Source organism: Equus caballus, chromosome X, assembly GCF_041296265.1.
Source record: "Equus caballus isolate H_3958 breed thoroughbred chromosome X, TB-T2T, whole genome shotgun sequence".
Classification (NCBI taxonomy): Eukaryota; Metazoa; Chordata; class Mammalia; order Perissodactyla; family Equidae; genus Equus; species Equus caballus.
Window position 1 is genome coordinate 3713965 of NC_091715.1, and position 17980 is coordinate 3731944.

General features: G+C 38.5%; 1 protein-coding gene across 9 annotated transcripts in view; it reads right to left on the reverse strand.

The window, feature by feature from the left end:
* Nucleotides 1-17980, reverse strand: part of NLGN4X (neuroligin 4 X-linked) — a 295552-nt gene that overhangs the window by 248830 nt on the left and 28742 nt on the right. For all 9 annotated transcript variants that reach the window (XM_014728751.3, XM_023633866.2, XM_070258121.1 and 6 more), the window contains exons 2-3: nucleotides 15275-15442; nucleotides 12109-12198 (exon numbers count right to left, since the gene is read on the reverse strand). The gene's annotated coding sequence lies outside the window, so the exon portion shown is untranslated. The remainder of the gene's footprint in view (nucleotides 1-12108; nucleotides 12199-15274; nucleotides 15443-17980) is intronic.

A 17980-nucleotide genomic window follows, 5' to 3' on the forward strand; every position in this document is an offset into this window, starting at 1 on the left:
TAAGTCTATGCTAAATAATTTATATTCTTCTGTGCCTATATAAGACCAGAACAAATACTGGAAAAAAATCTCTAGAACGGTCATTCCATTGCTTCCAAGTTGCTATTACCTATAGAAAAATGCCATAAGACACTGCATTTATTTTCTTCTCCACTCAGTCACAAAATCCAAGGAAGAAAATAATATATATTCATCATTGGGTGAAAATAAAATGTTTGCTTCACTGAAACATAACTAACACGGACCAGAAGAACTTTATTCTTTCCACCTAATGTTAAAGCATCACTGAAGGATTTTCTGCACAACAGGAAAGAACCACATCCACTCAGAGGTTGGTCACCCTGGACCAATATGCAGGGAAGCTTCAGGTACAGAATGGTGTCTTCTCAGAGTTGGACAAAAGTGACAACTTCCAGGCTCAATCCCTTCACTTCTCAGCTGAAGGGACAGGAGGAGGTAAGAGGACTAGTCTAACCTCACTAACCTACTTGGGCTGCTCAGGCCGGACTAGACTTTATGGCCACTGGTTTCCAGGTGGTGCCTTTTTCACTTCCTGTCAAACTACCATGTGGTGCATGTTGACCTGCATTCACCCAACATTAATGGAGAATCTTCTACATGCCATGCACTGTGATCGATACTGGAAAGATGGAAATTTCTCTACTTAAATTTCCAACCACAAAGAATGATGTTGGGCCGGCCCGGTGGCACAGTGGTTAAGTTCGCACGCTCCGCTTCTCAGGGGCCCAGGGTTCGCTGGTTTGGATCCCGGGTGCAGACATGGCACTGCTTGGCAAAAGCCATGCTGTGGTAGGCGTCCCACATAGAAAGTAGAGGAAGATGCGCATGGATGTTAGCTCAGGGCCAGTCTTCCTCAGCAAAAAGAGGAGGATTGGCCGCTGCTAGCTCAGGGCTAATCTTCCTCAAAAAAAAAAAAAAAAGAATGATGTTGTGAAGGTTCACTGAGGGAACAATGAGCACCAACAGTTTTCATGTGGACTGCGTTACATTCTTCCTCACTGAAGTCCAAAGTGTCACATTCTCCATCACCCCCACGTCATGCTTAAATAAATTAATATTTAGGAACACAATTGCAAATCATATTTCAGCAGTCTCCACGGAAAGGAAAGGAAGTAGGGCATATTAAAGGAACATTTTTAGGCCAAAGAGCCTTAATCATCTACAACTGAATATATTTTGTTAATATTTACTACAGGTCCACAGCACACCAAGTATGACATCCAACAACCTGCCAGAGAAAGACAAAACAACTCCCTTCTCTATTGATGTTAATTACCCACTTCAAGGAAGCATGCCGAGTCAGAATTACCTTGTGCTCAAATTCTCATACACACACAAATGGAATCAATGAACTCCCTGGTTTTAACTGTGTAAAATACACTTCATTAAAAAGTTTAGTGAAGCGGAATAAAAATCACCATAATTGCTTGCACTTAATCAAGCGTTCCTTTCTTCTAGATCATGGAACAAATGGACTGGGGTTTGGCAAAACCAGCCAAGTTGGCTCTCCATGGTCAATCTGCTTAATTATGAACATTTGCCCTAACAATTGGAGAGCCGTCGGAATCCATCACTGGAAAAGGTAGAGGGCACCCATGCTAATGGATGTGCATCAGCTGCATCCCATTCATTTTATTGTTGATGGACAACGAATCTCTCCCTGGTGCATATACATTTCACATGTGAAATTCCAGGGTGTTCCCAGACCCTGTTGATGAATGTTACAAATACCAGGTTACAAACACACGCTCTCTGTTTAAGAGTTACAGAGGAAGCACTAATAGAATTCCTAATTTGAAAGCATATAACCATATTATTAACAATTTGTTACATGTTAATATTCATTACCAGTTTTTGGATCTAAGACGTTCATCATGAACTACCCTCCCACCCCCCAAAGAATCACACCATGCCCTACAGTATGGATTAGCAAATTCGTTGTAAAGGGTCAAACAATACGTATTTTAGGCTCTGCAACCTATGCAGTCTCTGGCACAACCTTTCAACTCTGGCACTGTAGTGGAAAAGAGCCACAGACAAAAATGTAAATAGAATGGTGTAGTTGTGTTCCAATAAAATTTTATATTAACGGGTGACCCACTCCCAGGCCACAGCTGGCTCACCTTACCCTAGGACATGTATCATGGTCATTTGCCCAAAGTTGAGTTTCTTTATGTCCTCCAGAGAGCAAACAAAAGCTTATGTTTATAGAACTCATAAACAGTGTAAGATGGGAGGGATCTCGTCAAGATGGCGATGTAAGCAGACTCTGAACTCATCTCCTCCCAGGAACACAACCAGGATCAACTATTTTTGGAAAAATTACCCTGGATTGAAAACTGAAAACTGGAGAAAAAGAACCCTAACAACAAGACTCAGTCCTAACTAAGGCGGAAGAAGCAGAAATTCCTGCTGGAGAGGAAAAAAGCCACCTTTGGGAGCAGCGGAGCTTCTTGGCTGGCCAGGCAGGAACCACCCTAAGGTACGCAGCCCTCCCTGGAGGAGTGAGGTCCGGAGGGGGGCCGATACTGCTATAAGCACCCTTCAGACTCAGCCCAACTGAGACGGGGGTCTTTCTGTCTGGCTTTGCTAGCTATTAACTGCTGCGAGGATACCCCCAGAAAAGCTATCAGCCGAAAGCCGAAAAGACCCAGGTCTTAAAGGGCTCACGCACAAATTCACTCAATGCACCAACCTAAAATCACCAGAGAGAAGGCATACAGTCGTTTGGTGAACCAAGACTCACCTGGTGGGCTCTGGGGGCATCTTGGTGAGAGGAGGGACCTCTCCGGAGACCGAGACATTCGTGGGGGCCATTGTTCTGAACTGGTCCAGGCATGCTGACACAGACCCCAGTGGGGTCATTGACGCTCATCCCTTGGCCTGTTAGCCCAGGGGTCTGCCACGCCCACTAGAGCACAGATTTAATCCAGTTCAGCCAGGGCAGGCAACCGCCCTAGGGATCGGCCCCACCTAACAGAAAGCCCTCAGGCTACTTTTCAGCCTGCATTGACTGGGCACATTGATCCTCTATAGGCAGGCAAGGGTGTCTGCCTCTGTGGGGCAGGGCCTGTGTGAGGACCAGCTGAACTGTGGGGGCATTAGTGGAGAGGTGGGGGCCTCTGCATTGCGGTGCCAGGGTACACTCTAGGGGGCTAAGAAATTTGCACAGACCAGGACTGTGTTGACGGTGTGTGTGGTCCAGTGGGGGGTGAGGCGCAGCAGCAGCAGCAGACCTGTGCTTCACAAATAGCCACAAAAAGGACCAGCTGCACCTTCCAAAGCCTGAATCAATTGAGTGCTCCTGTGCCTAGGGCCAGCCCCACTCAGTGCACTCCTAAGAGAACTGACAACAGCCTATAGGCCTGAGGCCTATCACAACTATAAGCCCCTGAGCCTAGCAACCAGCTACACTGCGTACCTACCCAATTAAGACAAAAACTGCAATGGGAGTGTGCTGATAGACTTTGTAGCCAACAGCGCTGAGGCTCCCCAAACCAGGTTTACAAACAGCTGGCCAGGGAAGGAAAGACTAAACTCCCTGGATACCTGCAGTGGGAGCAACCCTGCCACAGCAGAAGCACACAAGTAGCCCACATAGGGGTCAGCCCTGGATCTTCTGGACTGGTGACGAGAAGGAAGCACATTGCTGGGCCTCATAAGGCATCTCATACATAAGGCCACTTCTCCAAGATCAAAAGACATAGCCAACTCACCTAATACATAGAAATAAGCACAGAGGAAGAGGCGTAATGAGGAGACAAAGGAATACTTTCCAAACAAGGGAACAGGACAAAACCCCAGAAAAAGGACTAAATGAAACAGAAACAACCTACTTGACAAAGAGTTCAAACAAAATATTATGAGGATGCTCACAAATATTGGGAGAAGAATGGATGAACACAGTGAGCTCATCAGCAAAGAAGTGAAAGATATAAAAAACCCAACCAGAAATGAAGAATAAAATACTGGAAATGAAAAATTCACTAGAGGGACTCAATAGCAGGGTAGAGGATGCAGAAGAATGGATCAGTGAGCTAGGTGAAAGACTAGAGGAAATCACAAAAACAGAACAGAAAAAAGAAAAAATAATTAGAATGAGAACAGTCTAAGGGAACTCTGGGACAATATCAAGCATGCTGACATTTGGATTATAGGTGTCCCAGAAGGAGAAGAGAGAGACAAAGGGGCAGAAAATTTATTTGAAGAAATAATAGATGAATATTTTCCAACCTGAGGAAGGAAACAGACATCCAAGTTCAGGAAGCAGAGAGAGCTCCAAACAAGATAAGCCCAAAGGGGCCCACAGCAAGACATATTATAATTGTCCAAAATTAAAAATAAAGAGAGAATCCTAAAAGCAGCAAGAGAAAGGCCACAAGTGACATACAAAGGAAAGCCCATCAGGCTACCAGCGGACTTCTCAGCCAAGACCCTACAGGCAAGAAGAGAATGGCATGACATATTTAAAGTGCTAAAAGGAAAAAACCTACAGCCAAGAATACTCTATCCATCAAGGTTGTCATTCAGAATGGAAGGAGAGATAAAGAGCTTCCCAGACAAGCAAAAATTAAAGGAGTTTATCACCAAGAAACCAGTTCTGCAAGAAATGCTGAAGGGACTTATTTAAGTGAGAAAGCAATGACCACAAATAGAGATTAAAAAGAGAAATTATCAAATAAAACAACAACAACAAAAACAAGCAATAAAATCACATCTATAGGTAAAAATATAGTAAAGGTAGCAGATTAACTACCTGTGAAGATAATATGAAGGTTAAAAGATAAATGTACTAAAATCACCTATTTCAGTGATAAGAGGGTAATGGATAGACACACTCTAAACAAGAGACTATATATGATTTGAAAAACATAAAATGTGGGAGGAGGGGAGTGAAAAAGTAGAGCTTTTAGAAAGAGGTCAAGCTAAAGAGTCTATCAACTCGATATAGACTGTTATATGCATAGAATATTAAATGGTATCCTCATGGTAATCACAAATCAGAAACCTATAACAAGCAGGAAAAAAAGTAAGACAAAAGAAATCAAACATATTACTAAAGCTAGCCATCAAACCACAAGGGAAGAGAGCAAGAGAAAAGGAAAGGAACAGAGAAGAACTACTAAAACACCCAGAAAAAAAAGGGACAAAATGGCAATAAATACATATTTATCAATAGCTACTTTAAACATCAATGGACTAAATGCTCCAATCAAATGCCATAGGGTGGCCACTAGGATAAAAATACAAGACCCTCGTATATGCTGCATACAAGAGACACACTTCAGTACTAAAGACACTCACAAACTGAAAGTGAAAGGATGGAAAAAGATATCCCACGCAAATGGCAAAGAAAAGAAAGCGGGGGTAGCAATACTTATATCAGACAAAATAGACTTTTAAACAAAAACTGTAACAAGAGACAAAGACGGGCACTACATAATGATAAAGGGAACAATCTAACAAGAAAATATAACACTGGTAAATATCTGTGCATCCAACACAGGAGCATGTAATATATGAAGCAATTATTAACAGACTTAAAAGGAGAAAGAGACAGTAACACAATAATAGTAGGGACTTTAACACTCCACTTACACCAATGGAGAGATCATCTAAACAAAAGATCCATAAGGAAACACTGGCCTTAAAAGACACATTAGACCAGATGGACTTAGTAGATATATACAGAATATTCCACCCCAAAACCACAGCATACACATTATTTTCAAATGCCTATGGAACATTCTCCAGGATTGATCACATATTAGACCACAAAACAGGCCTCAATAAATTTAAGAAGAGCGAAATAATACCACACATCTTTTCTGACCACAAAGGTATGAAACTAGAAATCAACTACAGGAAGAAAACCAGAAAAGCCACAAGAATGTGGAGATTAAACAAAATGCTACTGAAGAACGATTGGGTCAATGAAGAAATCGAAAGAGAGATCAAAAAATTCCTGGAGACAAATGAAAATGAAAACATGACACGCCAAAATCTGTGGGATACAGCAAAAGCAGTTCTAAGAGGGAGGTTTATAGCAATTCAGGCCTACCTCAACAAAGAAGAAAAATCCCCAATAGACAATCTAAAAGCACATCTAAAGGTACTGGAAAAAGAACAACAAAGCCAAAAATCAGCAGAAGGAAGGAAATAATAAAAATCAGAACAGAAATAAACAATATAGAAACTAAAAAAAAAATAGAAAAAATTAATGAAACCAAGAGCTGGTTCTTTGAAGAGGTAAACAAAATTGACAAACCCTTAGCTAGACTCACCAAGAAAAAAAGAGGGAAGGCTCAGATAAATAAATCAGAAATGAAACCTCAACGGACACCTCAGAAATACAAAAGATAACAGAATACTATGAAAAGTTATATGCCAACAAATTGGATAATCTAGAAGAAACGGATAAATTCTTAGAAACATACAACCTTCCAAAACTGGACCAAGAAGAAGTAGAAAATTTGAATAGGCTGATCACCCGTAAGGAGATCAAAAGAGCAATCAAAAACCTCCCAAAAAATAAAAGTCCAGGACCAGATGGCTTCCCTGGTGAATTCCACCAAACATTCAAAGAAGACTTAAAACCTATCCTTCTCAAACTCTTCCAAAAAATTGAAGAAGTGGGGAGGCTTCCTAACTCATTCTATGAAGCCAACATTATCCAACTGAAACCAGACAAAGACAACACAAAAAAAGAAAATTACAGGCCAATATCACTGATGAACATTGATGCAAAAATCCTCAACAAAATATTAGCAAATTGAATACAACAATACATTAAAAAGATCATACATCATGATCAAGTGGGTTTCATTCCAGGGATGCAGGGATGGTTCAACATCCACAAATCTATCAATGTGATACACCACATTAACAAAACGAAGAATAAAAATCACATGATCATCTCAATAGATGCAGAGAAAGCATTTGACAAGACACAGCATCCATTTATGATAAAAGCTCTAAATAAAATGGGTATAGAAAGAAAATACCTCAACATAATACAGCCCATATATGACAAACCCACAGCAAATATCATTCTCAATGGAGAAAAAGTGAAAGCTATCCCTCCAAGAACAGGAACCAGACAAGGATGCCCACTGTCACCACTCTTATTTAACATAGTATTGGAAGTCCTAGCCAGAGCAATCAGGCAAGAAAAAGAAACAAAAGGATCCACATTGGAAAAGAAGAAGTGAAACTGTCACTCTTTGCAGATGACATGATTTTATATCTAGAAAAACCTAAAGAATCCGCTAACAAACTTTTAGAAACAATAAAGGAATACAGTCAAGTCGCGGGATATAAAATCAACGTACAAAAATCAGTTGCGTTTCTATACACTAACAACAAAGTAGCAGAAAGTGAAATTAAGAATACAATCCCATTTACAATTGCAACAAAAAGAATAAAATACCTAGGAATTAGCTTAACCAAAGTGGTGAAAGATCTGTACAGCGCAAACTATAAAACATTGTTGAAAGAAATCGAAGAAGACACAAAGATATGGAAACATATTCCGTGCTCTTGGATTGAAAGAATTCACGTCGTTAAACTGTCCATACTTCCTAAAGCAATCTATAGATTCAATGCAATCCCTATCAAAGTTCCAACAACATTTTTCACAGAAATAGAACAAAGAATCCTAAAATTTATATGGAACAACAAAAGACTCAGATAGCCAAAGGATTCCTGAGAAAAAAGAACAAAGCTGGAGGTATCACACTCCCCGACTTCAAAATATGCTACAAAGCCGTAGTAACCAAAACAGCATGGTACTGGCACAAAAACAGACACACAGATCAATGGAACAGAATCGAGAGCCCAGAAGTAAACCCACATGTTTATGGACAGCTAATATTCGACAAGGGAGCCAAGAGCATACGACGGAGAAAGGAGAGTCTCTTCAATAAATGGTGTTGGGAAAACTGGACAGCCACATGCAAAAGAATGAAAGTAGACCATTCCCTTACACCATGCACAAAAATCCACTCAAAATGGATTAAAGACTTGAATGTAAGACCCAAAACCATGAAACTTCTAGAAGAAAACATAGGCAGTACGCTCTTTGACATCAGTCTTAGCAGCATATTCTCAAGTCCCATGTCTGACCGGGCAAGGGAAACAAAAGGAAAAATGAACAAATGGGACTACATCAAACTAAAAACCATCTGCACAGCAAAGGAAACCATCAAAAAGACAAAAAGACAACCCAGCAATTGGGAGAAGATATTTGCAAACCATATATCAGACAAGGGGTTAACATCCAAAATACACAAAGAACACATACAGCTCAACAACAAAAAAAAACCAACGATCCAATTAAAAAATGGGCAAAGGATCAGAACAAAGATTTCTCCAAAGAAGATATACAGATGGCCAACAGGCATCTGCAAAGATGCTCAACATCATTAGCTATCAGAGAAAGGCAAATCAAAACTACAATGAGGTATCACCTCACTCCCTTCAGAATGGCTATAATTAACAAGACAGGAAACAATAAATGTTGGAGAGGATGTGGAGAGAAGGGAACCCTTGTACACTGCTGGTGGGAGTGCAAACTGGTGCAGCCAGTATGGAAAGCAGTATGGAGTATCCTCAGAAAATTAAGAATTGATCTACCATATGATCCAGCTATCCCACTGCTGGGTATTTATCCAAAGAACTTGAAAACGCAAAGGCATAAAGATGCTTGCACCCCTATGTTCATTACAGCATTATACACAATAGCCAAGACTTGGAAGCAACCTAGGTGCCCATCAAGGGACGAATGGATAAAGAAGATGTGGTACATTTACACGATGGAATACTACTCAGCCATAAGAAATGATGAATTCCGGCCATTTGTGACAACATGGATGGTCCTTGAGGGTATTATGCTGAGTGAAATAAGTCAGAGGGAGAAAGTCAAATACCGTATGATCTCACTCATAAGTAGAAGATGAAAACAATGTCAAACGAAGACATAGCAATGGAGATTGGATTGGTGGTTACCACAGGGGAAGCGGGGGGAGGCAAAAGGGGTGATTAGGCTCACATGTGGGGGGACGGACTATAATTATTTTCGGGTGGTGAACATGATGTAATCTACACAGAATTCGAAATATATTATGATGTACATCCAAAAGCTATATAATGTTATAATCCAATGTTACTGCAATTTAAAAAAAAAATAGCATAAGTTGATCTATTTAACTAGCTATACTTGTCCTTTTTTTCCACCGAAATATATCCTTTTGGCAGAAAAGAAGCACTAAACTAGGAAAATATAGTTTCTCAAACAATATGGATTTGAGAAACACTTGAAAGGAAAAGGATTAAGGAGGCCCATGATCAAATTATTTATATTGATGTATTATACTATATTATATATTATACTTATATTATTTATTATATTTATATTTTTATATTATTAGGCTTAAGTCTATATCCCAATTGCTGTACAAAATTGATTAATATATTTGTGTGTCCCTCTAAATCACAAGCTATTTAATGGAAGATTTATTTGGATAATATGTTCATAACTGTGTAGAGTATAAACAAACTATTTCAATGTTGAAATTTATTAGCCCCTAGGATAACCCTAATCATCATGACTGTCAACATACTAACAAATTCAGTTCCATATAATACTGAACTTCTTAATTTCCGGTTCACCCCTTGATCCTTTCACTTAGAAATGAAAATTGTGGTCTCAGGGGTGCCATGAAAGGAAGTTTTCCTGGTCATCAGTTTTGAATTGAACTAAGCCGTCTTTGGAATAAAACAAAGAAATTTCTAACATCAGTTCATCAAGACCATCCCAGACAACTAGGAAAATCTATTGCAAAGAATTTCCTTTAACAGGAGTTACAGAACCAGAAAGTGTTCAGTCAACATTGTATGGAAAATTTGATTAAACTGGCTTAAGTTGAAATTTCCAAGTATTAAACAGGCTTAAGGAATTATTTGTACTTCCTAAACAGCTGGTTTTCTTCATTTAGAATCACAGATTCTTCATAGTGAAAAGGGAATGAATGCATACCTCTCTAATTCTTTAAACACATCAGAAGCCTGATCATCAAAAACCAGCTACTTCACAGCAGACTAGATTGCAACTTAGATGCCCTAATTCACAGGTTCGTGTATTTTTCCACCAAACCCTGTAGCCCTCATAAATGACTATGACTCCAGTCAAAGAGTCACAATGCTTTTAGTTCTCACTTAGGGTCTTGAGAATGCTAGGCAAGGTAAATTCTTTTGTCAATGTTTTTTCACCCAGCCAAACCACCCTTGGGATACAATATAGGAAGTTGCAACATAGGATCACCACTCATCAAGGGCCACCCCACAGTGTCACTCCAAAGCATTCCCCTTATCGGAGGGGCAGCTAGACAGACTCTTGCAGAAACATGCTGATAATGCCCAGTGGTTTCAAATGTAGATTGAACCTCAGTGCACATGGTAAAACAGTAAGAAGTCTTTCTAGATTCAGAAGTTCTCATTTTCTTCCTCTGATTGTGCACTTTCTATAATGTTCCCTTTGGGTTTCACAATGCGAGCTGTCTTACTATGCGCTGTGACTCTACAGCTCTGAGGCTGATGCCAGCCCTATTACTACTGCTTCTCCTTGGAACTAGGACAGCCTGATTATATTAAAGTGAGTGCTCCTTGCACTGTGGCTTCTGAAATGATTACAACCCAAGCTGCATCAGGTTGCTGTTCTAAAGGCGGGTCGTGAGAGAACAAAGATGAATACATTTGAGACCTCAAGCCTCAGTTATATATTAACGCTCCTGCAGATTGAACAAGGAAAATGAAAATGAAAAAAAACAGCTGTTGCACAAGTCAGAAGGTGAAGGGATTTACATAATGTGTTGCTATTGATTATTTAGCTGTGTATCCTGATGAGCAATGTGCGTGTGCATTGAACATCTTTGATGAAATAGATAAATGTATAGTAGATAAAAATAGCAAACAATTGATCATTCATTTTCTCAACCATGATCATCTTTCAAGTTTGCATGTTAAAAGGTGGATAGTATTAGTCTTTCTTTATTAATTACACATCATCTTTAGAAAAAAAACAACTGGCATTTTTTGTGGAAGGAAATATATAGAGAAGTTTGGAAATCAAGTTTGCTGGAAACGAGTTCAACAAAGGACACGACCTTGACAATCCTCTAGAATCCAGGAAAGCTACAGAAGTTTGATACAGAGTAAAGATATGGAAATTATGTCGTCAACTGTAAGGAGATGCTCAAAAGCTATTTGTGGTCTACATTTTGACAAATGTTGGGAGGCTACAGCACTCAAATTGATAAGAAAATCAGTAAATAACTCATATTTAAGTAATATAATCATAAATAATGCCTCAGCAGAGCTTGAATTGACAGCTGAGCCATGAAAACATGTAACCGTTTACTTGAAATGTATTAAAACACACCCTTTTTGAAATTTAAGTAGGGAAGGTAAGGGTCCAGTTGTGAATTATGAAGTGTCTTCATTAACATGTGCTTACAACCATAAATCATAAAATATTCTACCCATTTCCTGTTCCTTGGAATCTGCTCTATTATTGGTTTCCAGAGAAAGAGAAGGATCCCATGGCCTCAGTGGGCCCTCAGCCTGCACTAGAAGCACATGTGTGACATTTTGGATCCCACTCTATAGGGGCTACAAACAAAAAGGGTAAAATGTGATGCTGGAGCCATTTCAAATGTTCCAATAGCTTGAAATGCTTATTCTAGAATAGAGAGGGTCCAAGGTAAGTTTCAGAGGGGTTTACACAAGGTGAATCAGATAGCTGACCCTCTCATTTGTGTATGTCTAATTTATGAGACATAGTCTGCATTGTGGCTATTTGGAGGAACAAATAACACAAAATCCTAAATTTCCAAGGCATGCCATTATGTGCACTCCAAATGAGCTGGAAATCACTCCTTTGTATTTCTGTCAATTTTAAATAAATTTTAAAAAAGAAAACTATTTTCACACCAAAGTAATCTGAAAGCACTTCTAAATTTGATTTAACCAGGCTGTAAATGTGTCAATAAAATAAGTCAGCCAAGGTCAATGATTATTCTTGATACTTACCATTACATTGTCCTTCTAAGAAGATGCCTTTAAAAATGCCTCCATGGAAATCTACTTGATTTCTTTTCCATCTCAGCACATTTTTCCCTACTGAAATAAAACAGAGAGAGAGACATATTGCTCCACTCGGTAAAAGAGATGGCACTATTGCTTCAAAACCAGTGTTACATTCCTTATAAGTTTTCTTTTGGGTGGTTACAAGAACCAACTGGTAGTGGCATAAAGTAATTCTTAACTAGTTCCCTAATAATTCAAGCAACTAATCAAGAGAAGACACACAGGCACAGCTAAATGTCGATTCTGTAACCAACCGTTTTAGTCCACGTGCAGTTTGAGAATTCAGAATAAACAAAGACAAGTTTGAGGTTACCAACGTATGTCTCAGCTGCATTCATCTGGGCACCGTTAAATTTTTGTTGAAGGCAACCATCAGCTTAGTGCATGTCTATGTAAGATCTAGCTTGTTTGAATTAAGAATTTAAAATCCTTGCAAAATTTAATTTGTGAAAAAAGCCAATCAACATTTTAGAAATCATTCATTTGCAAGAACTAATCCTCGGCCAACAGAAAGATTATTTTCCCCTACAGCGGTGGGTGAGAATGGACAAGATCCAGCCGTGCCCTGTTCTCTTGGGTCTACGACAACAAAACTAGTCTCTATAGGATCAGTAATCATCCCAGGACCATTTGGCACTTATCTTGTCATCTCACCATGGAATCTTCTCTTTAAAGGACGACTCTCATGCAACACTGCTCCCTCAACTTACAAGTGAGGACTGTAACAAGGCAAGTGCGTACTTGAGACATTTGACAGAACACCCATTTGTCTTTGACACTCAACATTTTACATCTCTAGGGAAGGTAGTAAGCAGAAAAAGAGGATAAATCATTTAATGCACTTCTCGAGTTACTTCAACACTTGAAGAATATTAGTACTAAGTACATAAAGTCTTTGGGTTTCATAGTTAATGAGCCAGCACATTATTAAATTATAGGCAGGTGGGGACATATTTTAATTACGTTTTTCATTATTCATGGTATCTAGCACATTTAGTAATTTGTATGTATTTCATATATATTGTTGATTAAAACATATTTGTGAAAATTAATTTATATGTACCAACAGTCATAATTGCATTCATTATTGCTGATCCTTTGATAGCCATGCAGGGTGGACATCATGACATCTATTTTCCATTTAGAAAAACTGATATTCAGATGTTAAGTCACACAGCTCATCAGCTCTAAGGCAGAGAATCAGATCTAAGTCAATCTTGACTCCAAGACCACACGCTTTTCACAATGTCAAGCTGCCTCCTCACCAAAACAAATAAAATAGTAACATTTATAATAGGTAACATGTACATAGGGGGTCGATATTTAACGTGCTGAGTGCTTTATATACTGACTCTTTTTGTCTTCTCAACAAGCATAAAAGGTAGGTAAGAACATTACCACCATTAGTGGAAAAAATTAAATCAGGGAGAGATTAGCTAACTCAAGATCACAGAGCTGTGAAGGGTGGAGGTGGGGCTCAAACCAGGTAGTCTGGCTTCCATCTACCATGCTACGTTGGCTCAGGTGGCGCCATTCAATCTTTTCTCTCCCACATCCTTAGTCCCCAGACTGGGACTCTACACCTAAAATGGTTTTCATCAGTGACAAAGAGGTTATTTGATATTAATAGCAAAGAGAGCGTCCTTGTAACGCATGAGTGCTTCACATAGTAGATGCTCAATGAAATCAGCTCTCCTAACATCGTATTATCACTATTACAACTTTGAAATTGGCTTTATTTCTATTTAACTTGATCAGAAGTAATATCTTGGCTCAAGTTTTAAATTCACAATTATAAATTTAACTGTATATGTGCGGTTCAGAAAAGTTCTAGAAAAATTAGTGTGATTTATGTCCAGCCATACTTTACATCTTGTGACAGGGTAAAGAAAAATGTTTTAAAATTATTATGGTAGGTTTGAGTTTTTGTTTGTTTCTTGGCTTGCTTGATTTTGCTTAGATTGTTTTTAGGTACACAAGCGAGAAGGAATTATTAATCGTATTTGCTTGTGTTTCTTTTATTTTCAAATCTGATATTACTAAAATCTGATGAAACGAAATGTTCTCATCCTATCATGTTAAACGTGTGGTCGTCCAGCTTTATTTAAACTCCCTGGAAAGAACTCTGTTCATCTATACTATTCCGTCTGGGAGGACTGTAATTAAAACTGGTGCATTCTGTGTCAGGACTGTTTTCACCCATCCTGCCTGCCTCCCTCACCATCTCCAGTTCTCTTACTGGGCCCTAGTCACTATCCTCAACACGAATGGTACTGTCTTTCCTGCTAGGCAAGGTGAAATACGCTCTACATATTTCTTATTTCTTCTTAAAGGATAACCCTTCATGTGTGAACGCACCACAGAACATTCTTCCAGACTTGTTTTTATGTCAGAAACTCCCAAACCCCAAAGAGTCAGAGAAAGGCAGAGGTTCTCCGCTACCCCGGTATCTGACGCCATTTTGGTGCTAAATGTTGATATCGGTGGAGAATGCACATCCTCAGCACTTCTCCTTCAAATAATCATTTCTTCAGCTGTTTCATTTATTGTCTGCTACATGATTCACTGTGGGCATCATGTAGTAAGCTTTTCTTTTCATGTATTTAAAGTTAACTTTTAAGATATAGTCATGTGGCTAGTAAGACATTTCAAAAGTTAAAGAAAATTCTCTAGATTAAAATACTTTTTGATTTTACCATTAAATTTGGACTGGATGACCTATTATAGAAGGCCTTAAGACAGATAAATATGATTACAAATAGCTGATTATTTGAAAATTAATATGAAATTACATTTTATAATCTGTTTTCACATAAAAACTATAGCCTACCAATTACATATCATTTGTAAAGACTTATACCATATTTAATATGTATTGATTTACATGTAAAAGAATCTTTTAAAAACATACATGACCTGTGATGATAGATTTTACACAGTTGAGGTGGATTAAACAGGGGAACTTACTAATTAAACCAATATTTAGGAATTGCTAATATATTAGCGATATTATACTTCACTAATATATTAGTGAATGTTACAACAAATTATTACATCATTTCAATAGAATCTTAGCATATGTAGAATACGTTATTCAAAGCATACAAACCTTTTGAGGAATATCAGATGTGGAAACTAAGGATGATCTATTCCACACTATGACAACGTTTCAAGTAGGACACTCCATATAATTTCATCTCTACAACTGGAGGTTTTGAGGTTCATAGAGACATTCATAGCCATTCCAATGTGCCCTGGTCATGAGTCAAATGGATACCTAGAACACAAGGTACAAGGATATAAATATTTTCACAGAGGATGGCATTGATGCACCTCTGATTTTTCAGTATGGTACTAATATGATTTTATTCCTGTGTATCTAAATAATTTCCAATAAATATTGTCTAGCAATCCAAAGTTATTTCATTTCACAAGTGTTTGTTGAGCACAAGTCCATTAATGAGATATGAGGACAGAAAAGGGATTCCAAAGACAAATGTGACACAATCTCTGCCCTCAGAGCAGCTTGTGGTCTTGAGGGGCAGAGCCTCATCAAAGCAAGGGCTTATATATAACTACACAAGATCCTGTATGGTGATAAGGAATAGAGTGCTATGTCTTAGGAGATGGCATTGAAGATGACCTTGAAGGAGGTGGGAGAGAAGGGCCACATTTGTCAGAGTACAGCCTATGGAAAGCACAAGCTAGAAGCTATGCCAGACCCTCCAGCATCTTCAAGAAGTCTGGGCCATGATTATAGCCAAGAGTTCCCAAGACTTTGATATCACTCATTCCTAATGTCTGCGTGTAGACTTGCACAAATATACACAAAAACAGGACAATAAAGACCTATTTTTAAAACCTAAAGATATTTCAGAGGTATTTTTTTAAAAACCCTGGGCTGGCCTGGTGGTGTAGTGGTTAAGTTTGTGCACTCCCCGGCGGTGGCCTGGGGTTCACAGGTTTGGATCCCAGGTGTGTAGACCTAGCACCACTCGTCAAGTCATGCTGTGGCCGCATCCCACATACAACAGGAAGATTGGCACAGATGTCAGCTCAGTGACAATCTTCCTCAAGCAAAAAGAGGAAGATTGGCAACAGATGTTAGCTCAGGGCCAATCTTCCCCGCCCCCCCACACACACACAATCCCTAGCATCATTCATCATGTATTTAGTTTTCTTTCTCTTTTTTTTAAAGACTGGAACCTGAGCTAACAACTGGTGCCGATCTTTTTTTGTTTCTGCTTTTTCTCCCCAAATCCCCCCAGTACATAGTTGTGTATTTTAGCTGTGGATCCTTCTGGTTGTGGTATGTGGGACGCCGTCTCAGCATGGCCTAATGAGTAGTGCCACGTCCACGCCCAGGATTCAAACCTGTGAAACCCTAGGCCACCAAAGCAGAGCGAGAACTTAACCACTCAGCCACAGGGCCGGCTACTTAGTTTTCTTTTGTGTCACAGTGACCCATTAAATTTCTAAAAGAAAAATGAGAGGAACAAGTTTAATTTTGGTAGATTTTCTTGTGTAGCTAAAAGAAAAAAAATTCACGCTCAGGTGAGAAAAGAACTTATCTCTAGGTTTCAGCGGGGTCATCCCAGATATTTCTAGATGTGTATGTAAATGTTAAAATTAACATAAATGATCTTAATTTGCACACTAATTTATCTAACCCAAATTTTGTCTTCCACCTCTCAGATAGAATGATCTTCTAGACTATATCCACTTTGTATAGGATGCATATTTAATAAAACATTTGTTTCTGTCTTGGATTTGCTCCGTATTTTTTTATGCAATGTTAAAATGGCTTAATTTTTAGCATTATAAAAGTCAAGGAAAAAAACAACAAAGAAAAATTTCAGTTTAGAATTTAAAAAGAGTCACTTAAAATATATATAATCAATTTTACACAATACTATTCCTCCTGAATCATCCCATAATTCTGATAAACTCCCAAGAAATTCATTTCTTGTCTACATTGCTAATTTTGACACAAATCTTTACAACAAAATTAAAAAGTACATCGAATCATCCATCCAGCTAACAGTGAAAATAAACAGTGCTGCACAGCAGATCTATAACTTTAATGTAAGACTTTAAAAGATTAAGCTCCAAAATTCTTAGCCTTCCTAAAATTTATCACTCTCAATTTTCTAGGCATGGACTAGAATGGGAAGTTTGACAAAGCTTTTCTATGATGTTTAAAAAAAATACAGAAAAAAAATTATAAAAGCTCTAGGCACATGAATACTCACAAAGAAGATTTTAGAAAATAAATAGGCATTTAGAAATAAATCACGTAAGTATATTGAATGATCCATACATTTTCAGTAAATCATGCTAGTTTATAAATACCAAACTAAACAATCAAGGAAGGCTCATTTTCCCTTAAGTTAAAGACAAATTTCATTCTACAAGAAATTGGTTAAATGATCAAAGATGTGCTTCTCTCAGAGCCTCTCTGGTTTGTCTACATGTCTAAGAAAACTGTGATGGCTGGGTTGTTAACACTTGTCCTTAACATGCAACATTTGACTTTCTCATTCATTCAATGAATATGCACAGAGTGTCTTATAACTACAGTGATGTGTCACATAACGACAGGGATATATTCTGAGAAATGCATTATTAGGCGATGTCATAGTTGTGCAAACATCACAGAGTATACTTACACAAACCTAGATGGTATAGCCCACTACATACGTAAGCTATATGGTACTGATCTTAGGGGACCACTATCGTACATGCAGTCCATCATTGACCAAAATGTCGTGATGTGGCGCATGACTGTCCTCATTTCTTCAACAAATACCCAATG